Source organism: Monodelphis domestica, chromosome 3 (assembly GCF_027887165.1).
Source record: "Monodelphis domestica isolate mMonDom1 chromosome 3, mMonDom1.pri, whole genome shotgun sequence".
Taxonomy (NCBI): domain Eukaryota; kingdom Metazoa; phylum Chordata; class Mammalia; order Didelphimorphia; family Didelphidae; genus Monodelphis; species Monodelphis domestica.
In genome coordinates, this window is record NC_077229.1 from 262,450,671 (window position 1) to 262,471,458 (window position 20,788).

The 20,788-nt window shown below is 36.9% G+C and overlaps 1 protein-coding gene across 5 annotated transcripts in view; it reads right to left on the reverse strand.

Annotated features, from left to right (window-relative positions):
* The window catches only part of LRRC30 (leucine rich repeat containing 30), a 126,395-nt gene that overhangs the window by 102,805 nt on the left and 2,802 nt on the right, over positions 1-20,788 (reverse strand). For 2 of the 5 annotated variants that reach the window (XR_001628881.2, XM_016431685.2), the window contains exon 1: positions 20,020-20,112. The exons of 2 other annotated variants lie outside the window; for them this stretch is intronic. The gene's annotated coding sequence lies outside the window, so the exon portion shown is untranslated. Of the gene's footprint in view, positions 1-20,019; positions 20,134-20,788 lie in introns of those variants that run through there. One more of the 5 variants, XM_007487699.3, reaches the window with a different exon arrangement.

The following is a 20,788-nucleotide window of genomic DNA, read 5'->3' on the forward strand; positions in this document are numbered from 1 at the left end:
AATAAAATAAAGATAAAACATTTTTTAAAAATTGGGCATTCCCAATAACTTATAGAATAAAATTTTAAAAACCGGGACTTCCGGTTAAGATGGCGGCTTAGAGAAAGCTAAAGTTCAGATCTCCGGAAAACCCTTCCCGACCAATCTCAAACTATAAGCTCCTAAGGCACCGAAATTCAAAACGATCAACAGCACAGACCCTGGGAACCCTCCTCCTGGACCTGGACCCGGATCAAAAGGTACGGCTCCCCTCAAAAGCCAGAACCCGAGATCACTCGGACCTAAGGGGTAGGAGCGCAGAGTCCAAGGCTCCAGGAAGCCGCAGCCCAGCCCGGCTCAGAGAGCAGGGTCCTCGGAACAACAACCCTCAGGGCCTTCTATCTGAGTCCCAGTGAAAGTCACTGCCTGGAGCAAGACAGCCTCACGGGCTGGATCCTGCTATCCAAGTCTCAGTGAAAGTCCCTGCCCTCGGAGCTTGGGGAAGCTGCAGCCCATCCCCCCACAGGCCGACGAAACAGCCTCACGGCCAGCGATTCTGAAGGCAACTTCCGGAAAGCAACGTGGTCCGACCCTTCCATTCCAGTTCCAGTGAGGCATATTCAGTTTAACCCAGGGAAAGCTCATAGAACCGACAATCTGCCCAGGACTAAAGCCTCTGAACACCAGACAGAGATAAGAAAAGCCAAGAAATACCAAAATACCAAGAAAATACCAAGAAAATACCAAGAAAAATAAGAAGAAAGGGGAGACTTTGGACACATTCTATGGAGCCAAAATACAAAATACAGAGCAGATAGAAGATAATATACAAGAAAATGCTCCAAAACCTTCCAAAGGAAATGGAAACTCTCCACAAACCTATGAAGAATTTGAATCAGAAATGACCAAAAAGATGGAAGCCTTCTGGGAGGAAAAGTTGGAAATAATGCAAAAGAAATTCACGCATCTACAAAACCGGTATGATGAAACTGAAAAGGAAAACCAGGCTTTAAAGGCCAGAATCAGGCAGCTGGAAGACAACGATCGTGTAAAAGAGCAAGAATTAATAAAGCAAAGCCAAAATACCAAGAAATTAGAAGAGAACATAAAATATCTCACCGACAAGGTGATAGATCTGGAAAATAGAGGGAGAAGGGATAATTTAAGAATAATTGGACTCCCAGAAAAGCCAGAAATAAACACCAAACTGGACATGGTGATACAAGATATAATCAAAGAAAATTGCCCAGAGATTCTAGAACAAGGGGGCAATACAGCCACTGACAGAGCTCACAGAACACCTTCTACACTAAACCCCCAAAAGACAACTCCCAGGAATGTAATTGCCAAATTCCAAAGCTATCAAACAAAAGAAAAAATCCTACAGGAAGCCAGAAAAAGACAATTTAGATATAAAGGAATGCCAATCAGGGTCACCCAAGACCTTGCAAGTTCTACTCTGAATGATCGTAAGGCATGGAACATGATCTTCAGAAAGGCAAGAGAGCTGGGTCTCCAACCAAGAATCAGCTACCCAGCAAAACTGACTATATACTTCCAAGGGAAAGTATGGGCATTCAACAAAATAGAAGACTTCCAACTTTTTGCAAAGAAAAGACCAGAGCTCTGTGGAAAGTTTGATACCGAAAATCAAAGAGCAAGGAATACCTGAAAAGGTAAATATTAAGGAAAGGGGAAAAATGTTATCTTCTTCTTTTACTCAAACTCTCTTCTATAAGGACTACATTTATATCAATCTATGTATACTAATATGTGGGGAAAATGTAATGTATAAATAGGGGGTAAAGAAAGACCAAATAGAATAATCACTCTCACACAAAGATTCACATGGGAAGGGGAGGGGAAGAAAACTCCTATAAGAAGGAGAGGAAGAGGGGGGGGTTTACTTAAACCTCAATCTCAGGGAAATCAACTCTGAGAGGGAAAAACATCCAGATCCATTGGGATCTTGAATTCTATCTTACCCAACAAGGGTAAGGAGAAGGGAAAACCAAGGGGGGGAAGGGGAGAGGGAGAACAAAAAGGGAGGGAAAGAGAGGGGGGAGGGGGAGGGAACAAAAAGGGAGGGACTAAAAAGGGAAACATCAAGGGAGGGGACAAGGGGGACTGATTCAAAGTAAATCACTGGACTAAAAGGTAGAGCCGAAGAAGAAAAGGTTAGAATTAGGGAAGGCAATCAAAATGCCAGGGAGTCCACAAATGACAATCATAACTTTGAACGTGAATGGGATGAACTCACCCATAAAACGTAGATGAATAGCAGAATGGATTAGAATCCAAAACCCTACCATATGTTGTCTTCAAGAAACACACATGAGGCGGGTTGACACCCACAAGGTCAGAATTAAAGGATGGAGTAAGACCTTCTGGGCCTCAACTGATAGAAAGAAGGAAGGAGTGGTAATCATGATATCTGATAAAGCCAATGCAAAAACAGACCTGATCAAAAGGGATAGGGAAGGTAATTATATTTTGTTAAAATGGACTCTAGACAATGAGGAAATATCATTAATCAACATGTATGCACCAAATAATATAGCACCCAAATTTCTAATGGAGAAACTAGGAGAATTGAAGGAAGAAATAGACAATAAAACCATACTAGTGGGAGACTTAAACCAACCATTATCAAATTTAGATAAATCAAATCAAAAAATAAATAAGAAAGAGGTAAAAGAAGTGAATGAAATCTTAGAAAAATTAGAATTAATAGACATATGGAGAAAAATAAATAGGGATAAAAAGGAATACACCTTCTTCTCAGCACCACATGGCACATTCACAAAAATTGACCATACATTAGGTCACAGAAACATAGCACACAAATGCAAAAAAGCAGAAATAATGAATGCAGCCTTCTCAGATCACAAGGCAATAAAAATAATGATTAGTAATGGTACATGGAAAACCAAATCTAAAACCAATTGGAAATTAAACAATATGATACTCCAAAACCGTTTAGCTAAAGAAGAAATCATAGAAACAATTAATAATTTCATCAAGGAAAATGACAATGGCGAAACATCCTTTCAAACCTTTTGGGATACAGCCAAAGCGGTAATCAGAGGTAAATTCATATCCCTGAATGCTTATATTAACAAACAAGGGAGAGCAGAGATCAATCAATTGGAAATGCAAATGAAAAAACTCGAAAGCGATCAAATTAAAAACCCCCAGCAGAAAACCAAATTAGAAATCCTAAAAATTAAGGGAGAAATTAATAAAATCAAAAGTGATAGAACTATTGATTTAATAAATAAGACAAGAAGCTGGTACTTTGAAAAAACAAACAAAATAGACAAAGTACTGGTCAATCTAATTAAAAAAAGGAAGGAAGAAAAGCAAATTCACAGCATTAAAGATGAAAAGGGGGACAGCACCTCTGATGAAGATGAAATTAAGGCAATCATTAGAAATTACTTTGCCCAATTATATGGCAATAAATACACCAATTTAGGAGAAATGGATGAATATATACAAAAATACAAACTGCCTAGACTAACAGAAGAGGAAATAGAATTCTTAAATAATCCCATATCAGAAATTGAAATCCAACAAGCCATCAAAGAACTTCCTAAGAAAAAATCCCCAGGGCCTGATGGATTCACCTGTGAATTCTATCAAACATTCAGAGAACAGTTAATCCCAATACTATACAAACTATTTGACATAATAAGCAAAGAGGAAATTCTACCAAACTCCTTTTACGTCACAAACATGGTACTGATTCCAAAACCAGGCAGGTCAAAAACAGAGAAAGAAAACTATAGGCCAATCTCCCTAATGAATATAGATGCAAAAATCTTAAATAGGATACTAGCAAAAAGACTCCAGCAAGTGATCAGAAGGATCATTCACCATGATCAAGTAGGATTCATACCAGGGATGCAGGGCTGGTTCAACATTAGGAAAACCATCCACATAATTGACCACATCAACAAGCAAACTAGCAAGAACCACATGATTATCTCAATAGATGCAGAAAAAGCCTTTGATAAAATACAACACCCATTCCTATTAAAAACACTAGAAAGCATAGGAATAGAAGGGTCATTCCTAAAAATAATAAACAGTATATATCTAAAACCAACAGCTAATATCATCTACAATGGGGATAAACTAGATGCATTCCCAATAAGATCAGGAGTGAAACAAGGATACCCATTATCACCTCTACTATTTGACATTGTACTAGAAACACTAGCAGTAGCAATTAGAGAAGATAAAGGAATTGAAGGCATCAAAATAGGCAAGGAGGAGACCAAGTTATCACTCTTTGCGGATGACATGATAGTCTACTTAAAGAATCCTAGAGATTCAACCAAAAAGCTAATTGAAATAATCAACAACTTTAGCAAAGTTGCAGGATACAAAATAAACCCACATAAATCATCAACTTTTCTATATATCTCCAACACAGCTCAGCAGCAAGAACTAGAAAGAGAAATCCCATTCAAAATTACCTTAGACAAAATAAAATACATAGGAATCTACCTCCCAAGACAAACACAGGAACTATATGAACACAACTACAAAACACTCGCCACACAACTAAAACTAGACTTGAACAAATGGAAAAACATTAACTGCTCATGGGTAGGAGGAGCCAATATAATAAAAATGACCATCCTACCCAAACTTATTTATCTATTTAGTGCCATACCCATTGAACTACCAAAATACTTCTTAACTGATTTAGAAAAAACCATAACAAAGTTCATTTGGAAGAACAAAAGATCAAGGATATCCAGGGAAATAATGAAAAAAAACACATATGATGGGGGCCTTGCAGTCCCTGACCTAAAACTATATTACAAAGCAGCAGTCATCAAAACAATTTGGTACTGGCTAAGAAACAGAAAGGAAGATCAGTGGAATAGACTGGGGGAAAGCGACCTCAGCAAGACAGTATACGATAAACCCAAAGATCCCAGCTTTTGGGACAAAAATCCACTATTCAATAAAAACTGCTGGGAAAATTGGAAGACAGTGTGGGAGAGACTAGGAATAGATCAACACCTCACACCCTACACCAAGATAAATTCAAAATGGGTGAGTGACTTAAACATAAAGAAGGAAACCATAAGTAAATTGGGTAAACACAGAATAGTATACATGTCAGACCTTTGGGAGGGGAAAGGCTTTAAAACCAAGCAAGATATAGAAAGAATCACAAAATGTAAAATAAATAATTTTGACTACATCAAACTAAAAAGCTTTTGTACAAACAAAACCAATATAACTAAAATCAGAAGGGAAACAACAAATTGGGAAAAAATCTTCATAGAAACCTCTGACAAAGGTTTAATTACTCATATTTATAATGAGCTAAATCAATTGTACAAAAAATCAAGCCATTCTCCAATTGATAAATGGGCAAGGGAAATGGATAGGCAGTTATCAGATAAAGAAATCAAAACTATTAACAAGCACATGAAGAAGTGTTCTAAATCTCTTATAATCAGAGAGATGCAAATCAAAACAACTCTGAGGTATCACCTCACACCTAGCAGATTGGCTAACATAACAGCAAAGGAAAGTAATGAATGCTGGAGGGGATGTGGCAAAGTAGGGACATTAATTCATTGCTGGTGGAGCTGTGAACTGATCCAACCATTCTGGAGGGCAATTTGGAACTATGCCCAAAGGGCAACAAAAGAATATCTACCCTTTGACCCAGCCATAGCACTGCTGGGTCTGTACCCCAAAGAGATAATGGACACAAAGACTTGTACAAAAATATTCATAGCTGCGCTCTTTGTGGTGGCCCAAAACTGGAAAACGAGGGGATGCCCATCAATTGGGGAATGGCTGAACAAATTGTGGTATATGTTGGTGATGGAGTACTATTGTGCTAAAAGGAATAATAAAGTGGAGAAGTTCCATGGAGACTGGAACAACCTCCAGGAAGTGAAGCAGAGCGAGAGGAGCAGAACTAGGAGAACATTGTACACAGAGACTAATACACTGTGGTATAATCGAACATAATGGACTTCTCCATTAGTGGCGTTGTAATGTCCCTGAACAACTTGCAGGGATCCAGGAGAAAAAAACACCATTCATAAGCAAAGGATAAACTATGGGAGTGGAAACACCGAGAAAAAGCAACTGCCTGAATACAGAGGTTGAGGGGACATGACAGAGGATAGACTCTAAATGAACACTCTAATGCAAATACTATCAACAAAGCAATGGGTTCAAATCAAGAAAACATCTAATGCCCAGTGGACTTACGCGTCGGCTATGGGGGGTGGGGGGGAGGAAAAGAAAATGATCTATGTCTTTAACGAATAATGCTTGGAAATGATCAAATAAAATATATTTTTTAAAAAAATTTTAAAAACCTCACTAACCTCTCATTTAAGACCTTATACAATCTGTCTACAAACCACCTTCCCTGCTTTGTGTTATTTTACACTCCTCCTCCTAAGGGAAGGAGTCTTTTGCTTGTTTGTTTTTATTTAAAAAAGTTTTTCCATGGTTACATGATATATGATTCCCCCCTTTCCTCCTCATTTCCAAAGCTGACAAGCAGTTCCATTGGGTTATACAAGTATCATTGTTCAAAACCTTTTCCTATATTATTCATATTTGCAGTAGAATGATCCTTTAACATGAAAACTCTAAGCATATCCCCACTGAACCATGTGATTGATCATGGGTTTTTCTTCTGTGTTTCTGCTCCCACAGTTCTCTCTCTGGATGTGGATAGCGTTCTTTCTCATATGTCCCTCTGAATAATTCTGGGTCATTGCATTGCTGCTAGTAGAGAAGCCCATTACATTTGATTGTGCCATAATTTATCAGTCTCTGTGTACAATGTTCTCCTGGTTCTGTTCTTTTCACTCTGCATCAATTCCTGGAGGTCATTTCAGTTCACATGCAATTCTTCCAGTTTATTATTCCTTTCAGCACAATAGTATTCCATCACCATCAGATACCACAATTTTCTCTACCATTCCCTAATCGATGGACACCCAGAAGGAATCTTTTTGAAGTAAGATATTGTTTTGCTTTGACTTTGTATACTCAGACCCTACCATATAGAGGTGTCTTCATTCATAAATTTTAATAAATATTTGTTCAGTTGCACTGAATTAATTCTATATTCCACTCAAACTTGATAACAAGGTATTATCTGACCTCACCATGAGCTTTCCTAGCTCTATAGATTCAGGGGCTTTTAAATAGGGTTTTAGAGGGTCTCAAGTCAACTCCCTTTATAGATGAGGAAATGGAAGCCAAGAAAAGTTGTGACTTAACCAAGATCCCATATTGTAATAAATGGCCAAGACTCTGACCCCACATTCAGCAATCTTTCCATCATGCTTTCTCACTTCCATTCATTTTCGCAAGTTGCCCTACATAATACTCTCTGCTTATTTCTGTCCTCTTTAATCCCACTTTCCCTTCTTAAAATTTCCTAATGCTCTTGGTCTATATCTGTCCTTTGCCTCTGACACATACTACCTTAAATTGTAATTACCTATTTACATGTCATATCCCCTCTATTAGATTATGCACCCCTTGATGGCAGAAAATATGCCATTTTCATCTTTATATGCCCAATATCAATCATAGTTCCTTACTCTTGGTAGATATTTATTACAAGTTAGTGGAATTTGTTGTCTTTCAAAACAATAAGCATTATTTTTTACTCCAGATTCTGCTAATGAAAGCTGATTTCTCTTGGAACTCATTTATTAGATATTGACGGAAAGAGCATTACAGCAAATCCCAGATCACAAGCATCTATATTTCTGCCTTACAAGGCAAGTGGCTTTGGTTGTTTAGCTTTCAGGTTCAGTGTTTAATCTCTTCTTGATCTTCCCATTAGTTACTACAAAGAAGGGCAGACAAATATCGAACTTTCATCTCTTAGATGTAACTTGTGTTACAATATTGAAAGATAGTACATTCTTCTTATGTTTTGTTTGGAAGCTTTCCACTAAACTTTCTCATAGACTCCCTCTTGAAATGAATATTCACACATTTTCACAACCAAGTCACAAGTGTTACAAGTCACTTATATTGTGATGTGAACAGAACCAGGAGAACATTGTTTTGTTTGTACAGTAATAATGTACAATGATCAGCTGCAAGAGACATTATTATTATCAGTGATGCAAGGATCCAGGGCAGCTCCAAGGGACTCATGACAAAAAAAGTCTATCCACTGCTATAAAAGGAATGCAGATTGAAACATGCCATTCTTCACTTCATCTCTTCTATAAATTTTTCTCTAGTGTAAGTGATATGTGTTTTCTTTCACAGTATGATAATTGTGGAAATATACATTGTATGATAACACATGTACAGCCTTTAATATATTACCTAACATCTTGGAGATGGAGGAGGAGGAGAGGGAGAGAGGGAGAGAACATACATCACAAATTATCAGAAAATGATTAATAAAATTGTTATTGAGGGGGCGGAGTCAAGATGGCAACTTAGCAAGCAGCAAAAGTTCAGACCTCGTGGAAGACCCTTCCTTAACCGACACAGACTGAATGCTCCTAGGGCACCGAAATTCAATCTGAAAAACAGGACAGAAGCGGGGAACCCTCCTTCTGGGCTCAAATCAAAAGGTATGCCCCCCAAAAGCCAGAATCCGAGAATACTCAGGGCTAAGGGGAAGGCAGAGGGTAGGTCCCAGGACCCCTCCCCCACAACCCAGAGGGCTGAGCCCCCAGCAGCAGCAGGAACCTCTGAGCGGGCAAAGGTGCTGGTTTGCAGGGTATACCTTGTGAGCAGCGGGGCGCTGGGTTCAGAGCATCCAGCTTGGACAGTGGGGAGGAATCCAGGGAGAGACAGGGCAGTGGCTGGGTCCCTCCATTGGGCTCCAGTCTCACGGTTGCCTCGGGGCACATCCAGACCAATCCAGTTGAACCTAATTCCATCAGATCTCAAGGCACTTGCGGACAGCAGAGAAGCAGCTAGAGAGAACTGGAGAGAGCCTGGGCAGCCCAGCCTTCCAGGAGTCTTCAGAGCCTCAGAGCTTCATACCACATACAGCCCAACCAACTTGAACTCAATCCAATCAAAAGCCCCCAGAGGACAGGGAAGCTAACATTCCTCCCCTAGAGACTGTACCAAGAGATCTGACAAAGCTCCAAGAGGGGAGACTGACAGTCCCAAAACCAAAACAAAATGAAAGGAGCAAGAGCACAGCCAAATACGGGGAGCAAAGAAGGGGTAAACTCGAGCAAACAAGAAATTACAATAGACAGCTTCTGCACAGGTAATGAGCAAAGAGCGAATGAAACCGAGGGGGAGGACCCAGCAAAGAAAAAATCAGAAATCCCAGCGAATTGGATACAGGCTTTGGAAGAACTCAAAATGCAATTCAAAACACAATTAAGAGAGGCTGAAGACAATTGGGAAAAGAACTTAAAAACTAAGATAAGTCATCTGGAAACAGAAAATAGTGTCTTGAAAGCCAAAATCAACCAGCTGGAAAATGAGGCAAAGGAGATGAAAGCTGAGGCAAAACAGATGAAAAATGAGGTGAAGAAGATGAAAGATGACCTCCAAAGAAAATCCGACCAAAAGGAAAAGGACGACCAAAAAACTAAGGATGAAATCCAGTCTTTAAGAACCAGAATACAACAACTAGAATTGAGTGACCTCACAAGGCAGCAGGACACTATAAAACAAAACCAAAAGAATGAAAAAAATTGCGGAAAATATGAAGCATCTCATTCACAAAACAGAGGATTTAGAAAATCGTTCAAGGAGAGACAATTTAAGAATTATTGGCCTACCAGAAGACCATGACAAAAGAAAAAACTTGGACATTATATACAGGAAATTTTAAAGAAAACTGCCCCAAAATCCTTGAACAAGAGGGAAAAGTGGAGATTGATAGAATCCACAGATCACCTCCTGTACTTAATCCCCAACTGACAAGTCCCAGGAATGTTATAGCCAAATTCAGGAACTATCAGACCAAAGAAAAGATATTACAAGCTGCCAAGAAGAAGTCATTCAGATACCAAGGAACCACAGTGAGGATAACTCAGGATCTGGCTGCATCCACACTGAAAAAAAGAAAGGCATGGAATACGATATTCCAGAAAGCAAGGGAACTAGGTCTACAACTGACTATATTCTTACAGGGGAAAGTATGGTCATTCAACAAAATAGAAGAACTTCAAGAATTCGTAAAGACCAGACCTGAAGAGAAAATTTGATGTCCAAGCACAGAACTCAAGAGAATCATCAAAAGGTAATTTAAAAAGAGGGGGAAAAAGAAAAACAAAAAAAAATTTTTAAGACACTCAATAAGTTAAAATGATATGTATTCCTATAAGAAAAGAGGTCATTGGTAACTCTTAAAAACTGTTGTTATTACCTGGGCAGCAAAAAGAAGTATACTTAGAGGGAACAGCAATAAACTGTATAGGATGAAAGGACAAGACATAAATAGGTATATAGATATATGCATGCAAAAATACATACGCATGAGTATGCATATATATATATATATACATATATATATATAACTAGAGCTTAAAATAGGTTAATATTAAAAGAAATGGGAAAAGAAACAAATGGGGGTAAATTTATATGTCATAAAGAAGCTCATGGTGGGAGGGGGGAGAACATCAATACACTGGAAGGGTAAAGAGGTCAGAGACAGGAAATACTCAACTTTTACATGCTTTGAAAGTAACTCAAAGAGGGGAAAACAATCCAATCCATTGGGGGCAGAGAATAGATTTGCACCCTATAGGGGAGTAGAAGGGTAACAAATGGTCTGGTGGGGAGGGAAGCAGTACAAGAGAGGGAGGGAGCAGGGGGTTAATTTTAGAAAGACTACAGGGAAAATAAGGGGGGGATAAATAGGGAGGGGGGTAGAAAGGGAAGTAAAATAAGGGTGGGAATAAGGAGGACTGTTCAAAAGCAAACATTGGTGTAGAAGGAAATAGTGAAAGAAGAAAAGGCAGGTAAAGGAGCAGAAATCAAAATGCTGGGAACAGCTAGTAATCATAACTCTGAATGTGAATGGAATGAACTCATCCATAAAACGCAAGCGAATAGCAGAGTGGATTAGAGTACAAAACCCTACCATATGCTGTCTACAAGAAACACACGTGAGGAAGGTAGATACACATAGGGTGAAAGTAAGAGGGTGGAGCCAAATATATTGGGCATCAACTGACAAAAAGAAGGCAGGAGTTGCAATCATGATATCTGACAAAGCCAAAGTAAAAATAAATCTAGTTAAAAGAGATAGGGAAGGTAATTACATCCTGATAAAAGGCAGTATAGACAGTGAGGAAATATCTGTACTCAACATGTATGCACCAAATGGCATAGCATCCAAATTTCGAGGAACTCAAGGCTGAAATAGATAGAAAAACTATACTAGTGGGAGACCTGAACCTTCCTCTACCCGAACTAGATAAATCAAACCAAAAAATAAATAAGAAAGAGGTAAGAGAAGTGAATGAAATCTTAGAAAAATTAGAGTTAGTAGACATGTGGAGAAAAATAAATAGGGACAAAAAGGAATATACCTTCTTTTCTGCAGCACATGGTACATTTACGAAAATTGACCCTGTATTAGGGTATAAAAACATTGCAAACAAGTTCAAAAGAGCAGAAATAATAAATGCAACTTTCTCAGATCACAATGCAATAAAAATAATAATTAGTAAGGGAACATGGAGAGGTAAATCAAAAATTAATTGGAAATTAAACAATACGATTCTCCAAAACCAGTTAGTTAAAGAACAAATCATAGAAACAATTAATAACTTCATTGAAGAAAATGACAATGATGAGACATCCTTTCAAAACCTATGGGATGCAGTCAAAGCAGTACTCAGGGGAAAATTTATATCCTTGAGTTCATATAGTAACAAATTAAGAAGGGAAGAGGTCAATAAATTGGGCATGCAAATTAAAAAATTAGAAAGTGAACAAATTAACTAAAACTCAAAGGAGAAATTAATAAAATTGAAAGTCAAAGAACTATTGATTTAATAAATAAGACTAGAAGCTGGTACTTTGAAAAAACAAATAAAATAGATAAAGTACTAGTCAGTCTAATTAAAAAAAGGAAAGAAATAAACCAAATCGACAGTATCCAAGATGAAAAAGGAGACCTCACCTCTAATGAAGAGGAAATTAAGACAATCATTAAAAACTACTATGCCCAATTATATGGCAACAAATATGGCAATCTAGGTGATATGGATGAATACTTACAAAAACATAAATTACCTAGACTAAAAGAGGAAGAAATAAATTACCTTAACAACCCCATATCAGAAAAAGAAATTGAACAAGCCATCAAAGAACTCCCTAAGAAAAAATCCCCAGGTCCAGATGGATTCACAAATGAATTCTATCAAACATTCAAAGAACAACTAATCCCAATATTAAACAAACTATTTGACAGAATAGGCCAAGAAGGAGTTCTACCAAATTCATTTTACGACACAAACATGGTACTGATCCCAAAGCTAGGCAGGTCAAAAACAGAGAAAGAAAACTATAGACCAATCTCCCTAATGAATATAGAAGGAAAAATCTTAAATAGGATACTAGCAAAAAGACTCCAGCAAGTCATCACAAGGGTCATCCACTATGACCAGGCAGGATTCATACCAGGAATGCAAGGATGGTTCAATATTAGGAAAACCATCCACATAATTGACCATAGTAACAAGCAAACTGACAAAAATCACATGATTATCTCAATAAATGCAGAAAAAGCCTTTGATAAAATGCAACACCCATTCCTACTGAAAACACTAGAAAGTATAGGAATAGAAGGGCCTGTCCTTAAAATAATAAACAGTATATATCTAAAACCATCAGCAAACATCATCTGCAATGGGGATAAACTAGAAGCCTTTCCAATAAGATCAGGAGTAAAACAAGGATGTCCATTATCACCTCTATTATTTAACATTGTACTAGAAACACTAGCAGTAGCAATTAGAGAAGAAAAAGAAATTGAAGGTATTAAAATTGGCAATGAGGAGACCAAGCTATCACTCTTTGCAGATGATATGATGGTTTACTTAAGGAATCCTAGAGAATCGACCAAAAAGTTACTCAAAATAATCAACAACTTTAGCAAAGTTGCAGGATACAAAATAAACCCACATAAGTCATCAGCATTTCTATATATCTCTAACTCATTTCAGCAGCAAGAATTAGAAAGCGCAATACCATTCAAAATCACCCTAGACAATATAAAAATACTTAGGAATCTATCTGCCGAGACAAACACAGGAACTATATGAACATAACTACAAAACACTTTCCACACAGCTAAAACTAGATCTCCTACCCATACCCATTGAACTACCAAAAAACTTCCTTACTGAATTAGAAAAAAAAAACATAAATAAGTTCATTTGGAAGAACAAAAGATCAAGGATATCCAGGGAAATCATGAAAAAAAAAATGCAAAGGAAGGAGGACTTGCAGTCCCAGATCTCAAACTATACTATAAAGCAGTGGTTATCAAAACAATTTGGTACTGGCTAAGAGACAGAAAGGAGGATCAGTGGAATAGACTTGGTGTAAATGATCTCAGCAAGACAGTTTATGACAAACCCAAAGACCCCAGATTTGGGGACAAAAATCCATTATTTGATAAAAACTGCTGGGAAAATTGGAAGACAGTATGGGAGAGATTAGGTTTGAATCAATACCTCACATTCTACACCAAGATAAATTCAGAATGGGTGAATGACTTGAACATAAAGAAGGAAACTATAAGTAAATTAGGTGAACACAGAATAGTATACCTGTCAGACCTTTGGGAAGGGAAAGATTTTAAAACCAAACAAGACTTAGAAAGAGTCACAAAATGTAAAATAAATAATTTTGACTACATCAAATTAAAAAGTTTTTGTACAAACAAAACCAATGTAACTAAAATCAGAAGGGTAGCAACAAATTGGGAAACAATCTTCATAAAAACCTCTGACAAAGGTTTAATTACTCAAATTTACAAAGAGCTAAATCAATTGTACAAAAAATCAAGCCATTCTCCAATTGATAAATGGGCAAGGGACATGACAAGGGACATGAACAGGCAGTTCTCAGCCAAAGAAATAAAAACTATTAATAAGCACATGAAAAAGTGTTCTACATCTTTTATAATCAGAGAGATGCAAATCAAAACAACTCTGAGGTATCACCTCACACCTAGCAGATTGGCTAACATAACAGATATGGAAAGTAATGAATGCTGGAGGGGATGTGGCAAAGTAGGGACACTAATTCATTGCTGGTGGAGTTGTGAATTAATCCAACCATTCTGGAGGGCAATTTGGAACTATGCCCAAAGGGCGATAAAAGACTGTCTGCCCTTTGATCCAGCCATAGCACTACTGGGCTTGTACCCCAAAGAGATAATAAGGAAAAAGACTTGTACAAGAATATTCATAGCTGCACTCTTTGTGGTGGCCAAAAATTGGAAAATGAGGGGATGCCCTTCAATTGGGGAATGGCTGACCAAATTGTGGTATATGTTGGTGATGGAATACTATTGTGCTAAAAGGAATAATAAAGTGGAGGAATTCCATGGAGACTGGAATTAACAACCTCCAGGAAGTGATGCAGAGTGAAAGGAGCAAAACCAGGAAAACATTGTACACAGAGACTAATACACTGTGGTACAATCGAAGGTAATGGACTTCTCCATTAGTGGCAATGCAGTAATCCTGAACAATCTGCAGGGATCTAAAAAACACTATACTATCCACAAGCAGAAGATAAACCATGGGAGTAAAAACACCGATGAAAAGCAACTGCTTGACTACAGGGGTGGAGGGGATATGACTGAGGAGAGACTCTAAATGAACACTCTAATGCAAATACCAACAACATGGAAATGGGTTTGAATCAAGAACACATGTGATACCCAGTGGAATTGTGCGTGGGCTATGGGAGAGGTGGTGGGAGGGAGGGGAGGGAAGAAAAGAAAATGATCTTTGTTTCCAATGAATAATGTTTGGAAATGACCAAATAAATTTTTTTTAATTATTATTGACATAATTTGGGAAAATGTTTTTTTTTTAAACTGGGAAAAACTAAAGATAAAAACCAAGTAATTTTGACCTTAATTATTATGTGATAAATAAAGCATTATCAACTTAATCCTCTAAGTAATTTGTGACTCATGCCTTTAAGTCTCTGCTTTTTCTATTTTTCTATTTAGTTATCAAAGTTCTCAAATGCAGGGGAGGGAGTTATCTTTTTCTTGTGTTTTCCCCTCCACTGGGTTAAAATAATGCAGAATAATTTTACATTGCAGCAAATCTGACATATGGGAAAGAGTAATGACAAATATCATAACACAAAAATAACATATATAGAAATAACTTGGACTTTTTTGTGGGAACTCCCAACATGGGAACTCCTTTCACCAGCTTGGAAAGTAATATAGCCAGCAAATTTTAGGAAGTTGTCTGAAGAACACAGATGCTAAGTGATTAACCCAAAATCTTAGCACTAGTAAGTATCAGAGGCTGGATCTGAATCCAGTCTTCCCTGACTCCATGCCCAGTAAGTATTCTATTCATTCTTGTCTCTGTACACCTAAATATCTTGTGGGAAAAATTGTTGAGATCCCTTGGTCTTGTCTATTTTATATCTTGATAGCAACACTACATTTTCCTTAAATAAATTCTAGGGTATGTATGAAGTAATTAGGAATATTAGGGATTGACCTGAGATCATTAAACCTACTTTTATATTTTATGTTTTGAAGTATAAAGCTATTCCCTGAATTCATAGCTCTATTAAGTTCCACTCTCAATATTGCTAAAAATAGAGCATTTCCTCCTGATATAGTCCGGCTTGGTGCTGATCATAAATACATATACATTAAAGGCAGAAATATGACTACATGGGAGGAAGAATGATTTTTATCCATCACAATTGCTAAGATTGATTTTCAGGGAAAATGCAAAAGATTTTGGTGCTCCAAAAAAGAATAGAAATGTATAATTCTGATCAGTTTCTTTAGCAGAGGTCCCTTGAAATGGATTTAGAGAATAACAATATCCTCATGAAGAAATTAAGCTAGATGTTACAAGGAATTTCTAGCCCTAAGTCAGATAAAGATTTCTAACAGAGAACCTGCCCTTAAGGAACATGAAATTGAGGTTATAAAATAGATTTAAGACTATACATACAAATCAGTTGGGACCACTCTGTGTCTGAAAGAGTTGAGCTCTTAGGTCAAATGAATCTCCTTCTGATGAAGAAACTTCCTTTTTCAACCAACTGGTCTGAGAACAGATAGACCCAATTTAAAGGAGAAATAGCTGCTAAGCAATTTCTCTCCATCTAGTCTCATGACTAAGTATGTGATGTTCCACTTTTTAAAAAGGATTTAGCAGAAAGTCTCGCAGTTATGCATTAAATGAGAAATATCTGTGACTATTCTTCCTTGTATAAAGAGTGGCAGAGGGGTAGTCTTAGAATTTGAACCTAACATAGCCTTGTCTGAAAGTTCACAAGGAAAATAGTGGGATGCTTGGGGAACTATCTTGATAATGTTTCACTGCCCACCAGGCACTCTGGTATTTATAATTTATAGCATTTATATTTATTGGAGAACTAAAACCAACAAAACTGACAAGTCTGGTTCTTTCTGATCCCAATACTAAACCAACTACTCTTTCTCTACATAAACACTAACTGGTACCCAATTTCTGACACTAGTTGGAGATGTTCATCTCTGTTTACTCACAACAAACAGGCAAAATTCCTCTATGAAACTGCTTTCCGTTCATACTTAGTGCCATTTCAACACTTTATGCTTGGTACAATTATATAAGGCTTGGTGTACTTAATAGTTTAGGGAGGCAGGGAATAAGCCAAAGAAGAGAAGCTGATAAAATCAATCCATTTTGTGGAAAACTGCTGAGCTAAAGGATGTTCAGTTAGCTTCAAGCACATTATGAGGAGTGCTTAATATATGTTGTTAATGACCGACTTCTACTAATAAACTAGTGTAAAATTATTAAAATCTAGACTAGGAATACATTCCCAAACTATTACCAGAGTAGAAGGAGTAAGGTCAAGAGATAGTTACTGAACAATCTCAAAATTCCTCATTAAAGAGCAATAGAATATTTAAACCACATCCATTAAGAAAATTAGAGTTCTCATGACTTTTTTCTTTTGATGATTCTTCAAGAAACTCTTAAAAGAAAAAAAATAGGAGAGAAGCATTTTGCCCTAGGATCTACTACCAGAAGTTTATTGCTTAATTCCATTCCTCTTTCTCTACTGCCCTTTCTCTTTCCCTGTTTCTCCCCCTCCTTATTCTCCCCTTCTAACCTCTTTTTTCTCTTCCCCGCCTCCTGCTCTTTTTTGTCTTCCCCCAAATGAAGGAATTATTAAATGATTTTGAATTGCTTCTCAGCTCTGTAATTTTTATCTTGTGACCTCAGAGAATCTTTCTAGCCCTAAATTTCATATACCAAACATCCCCTTCTCATTTCATTACTTTCTTCCTTATTCCTCCATTAAATATCTCTCTCTCCCATTCTTTCTCATTTCTTAAGTTTGCTTTTGGTTTTTTGACTGATTTTTCTTCAGAGTTATTGGGTCATAGATTCAGAGCTGGAAGAGATCTTCTAATCTAATCCCTTCATGATGTAGCAGTTGAGGAAACTGAGGTTCAAAGGGTAAAATGACTTGCCAGAGGTCACATAGCTAGTAAATAGCAAACTTGGAATTTGATTCAGGCTTGTTGGTTCCAAAGTCTTTGAATTTTACACATAACTTTGTAGTTACACGTCCTGCCCACCTGTAACACTATCAGTCCTAGAACTCCATGAGTCACAAAATCTAACTATTAAGTGATCCATATAGAGCTCTATGCAGAGGTTTTATATTAAAGGAGCCCATTAAAAGTTATGGAACACATAAAAATGGATGAGGCAGCAATCATCAAAACAAGCTAACTAATAAATAGAATGGTAGATCAATGGAGTAGATTAGGTACACAATACACAGGGGTAAGTGACCTTAGCAACCTAATGTTTGATTAAAATTAAATTAAAAAATAAATTAAAATTAAAACAACACTCGGGTGCCACCTCACCCTGATCAGTTTGGCCAATAAGCCAGTAAAGGAATGTGGTAAATGTTGGAGGGGGTATGGAAAAATTGGGACACTAAAGCATTGATGGTGGGAACTGATTTGACCATTCTGAAGGATTTTGGAACTATGCCCAAAGGACTATAAAACTGTGCATACTTTGATCTGGTAATACCACAACTGGGCCAAAGAGATAATAAAAAAGGGGGAAAGAAAACCTACTTGTACAAAAATATTTAGAGCAGGCTTTTTTGTAGTGGCAAAGAGTTGGAAATTGAGGGGATGGCCATCAATTTGGGAATGGCTGAACAAATTGTGGTTCATGTTATTGATAGAATACTATTGTGTTATAAGAAATGATAACTAAGATGATTTTTAAAAAACTTCGAAAGATCTGCAAGAACAAATTCAGTGAAATAAGCAGAACTGGGAGAACATTGGACTGAATAATAGCAATATTGTAATTGTATGATGATTATCTGTGAAAACTTGGCTGCTCTCAGCAAGGCAATGATCCGGGACAGTTCGGAGAGACTTATGATGGGGAATACTATCCACCCCAAAGAAAAACTGTAGAAATAATTTTTTACATCACTGTATTTATGGTTTTATTTGGGGGGTTTTGGTTATGTATGAGTGTGCTCTTACAACAATGACCCATATAGAAATGATTTGCATGACAATAAAAATAAAAAAATTTTAAAAGATCCAGAGAAAAAAAATAAAAATGGAGAAAGAAGAGACCATAACTTCTCCTCTTTTCTAGCAATGTTGGCCAAGTGGTCAATTAATACTGGACATGTCACTGACAATTTAATTGGTTATACTGTTCTTGCTTGACCTGGTGTTAATTGACACTGACTCATTCAATAAATTAAAGAAGATACAAACCCCCAGAAGACATTGGACCTATCCTCTCTCCTCCATTGCTTCAAGAAAATGCTGTCTTGAGCAGCAAGCTATGATTGCAAGATGTTCTCTGCTGCTCTAGAAACACATAGCTGCTTAGAGTAATAGCCCATACTTTTCATTCCTCTTTCTGTTCTTCAATGTCTCTCTTTTGTAACAACTTGGGCATTCATATATTCATATAACAGGACCCATGAAGGGATGACACTGTACAGACATATTACCATTTGGGCTTGAAGTATTCCCAAATGTCCTAAAGCAGTTAATTGCCTTGGTCACATAAGCAACTGATTGAACATGGCCAAATCCTTTTCCCTTCCAAGGCCATTCTATGTTCTCTCATCCTTACTCTTGACTTACAGTCAATTTATATTAGGCTTAACAACCTCTTATCACTCTCTTTACAATATGTGTCAAATGTATGTAGACATATTCTTTTCTAGTTTCTTGCATGAACTCAACTCCTTATTCTTTCTCTCCCACATCAACTGGTCACCATACTAGAACTTGCCAGTTGTTTAATGCCAAATGTCATGATCAATATCAATGGTTCTATGATAGGGATTTGCATATTTGGTATATATATATGAATTTGTTATGGATATGGATAGTGATTTATATTTGGCATTGGATGTTTCTATATTTGGTATGGGTAACCTCATCTTTTCCCTACCTCCTCTTTTCTTTTCTTTCAAGCAATTTGCACACCAGCCATTTTCCCTTTTGGCTTCATAATGACCCTGAATTATACTTTATGCAACCTCTCTCTCTCATATACATACACACAATCTTTTACTCCTTTTCTCCATCACAGTTACAATTTTTAAAAATTAATGTTTTTATATTTCTGTCCTTGGGTCTCTCACTCTTTGTTTACTTGTGACCCCAAAATTATTCTGATCATGGTTGATAAATATAAGAATAGTTCTACTTAGCTTCAACAAGGAAAAGGAAAGCTATAGAAAAGATTACATATTTAAAAAAACAACAATGTCAAGGTATGGTAGAAAAACAATAGCTACCTGATGACAAGATGAGTTCAATCAATATTTAGAAGCTGAGTAACTAGGCAAAACCACCTAACCTGTTTGAGCCTCAATTTCTTCATCTGTGAGATGAGGTAACAGTAAAGGCAATACCTACATCATAAGGTTGTTTTGAGGAGAAAAAAATGCAATAATACATTTAAAACATTTTATGAAGTCAAGAATAACTTTATCATCATCATTATCATCCCCATCAAAAGATAGTAAAAGACTTAGCTTTAGACCCTGAAAGAACTGGATCCAAGTACCTTCTCAGACACTTTATGATCCACAAGTCACTTAACTTGTTCCTAGAAAACTCTTTAAAATGATGTTACACAATAGTTGCCAATCTGCATTTATAAAGATTTTCTCACTCAGAGTCCCCTATATCAACATTAATTATAGGTCTGGACCCTTCCTGTGGCTGATTTGAGAGAGAGACAGAGACAGAAAGCAAGAAAAAGATTACTTTTAAATTCCTCCTCAGAATCTCTAATTTGTAGTTTCTACTTACTTCCTTATCCTCTAATTATTAAACTTGTGCTTCCTCAAGCTTCAACATTCTATATAAGACAATTCATATTCAGTGTTACTTTTTCTTTAATCATTCAAATTACAAATTGTTTTCTACTGTGGTACGTTGTATTTCAGGTACATTATGAGTTAAGTAGGCTTTAGTAGGTTAGCTAGGAAACATGACCACCATTTACAACATGGTTACTATAGTAAAATGCATTCCAAGTTCCAAACAAATAGCTTAGAA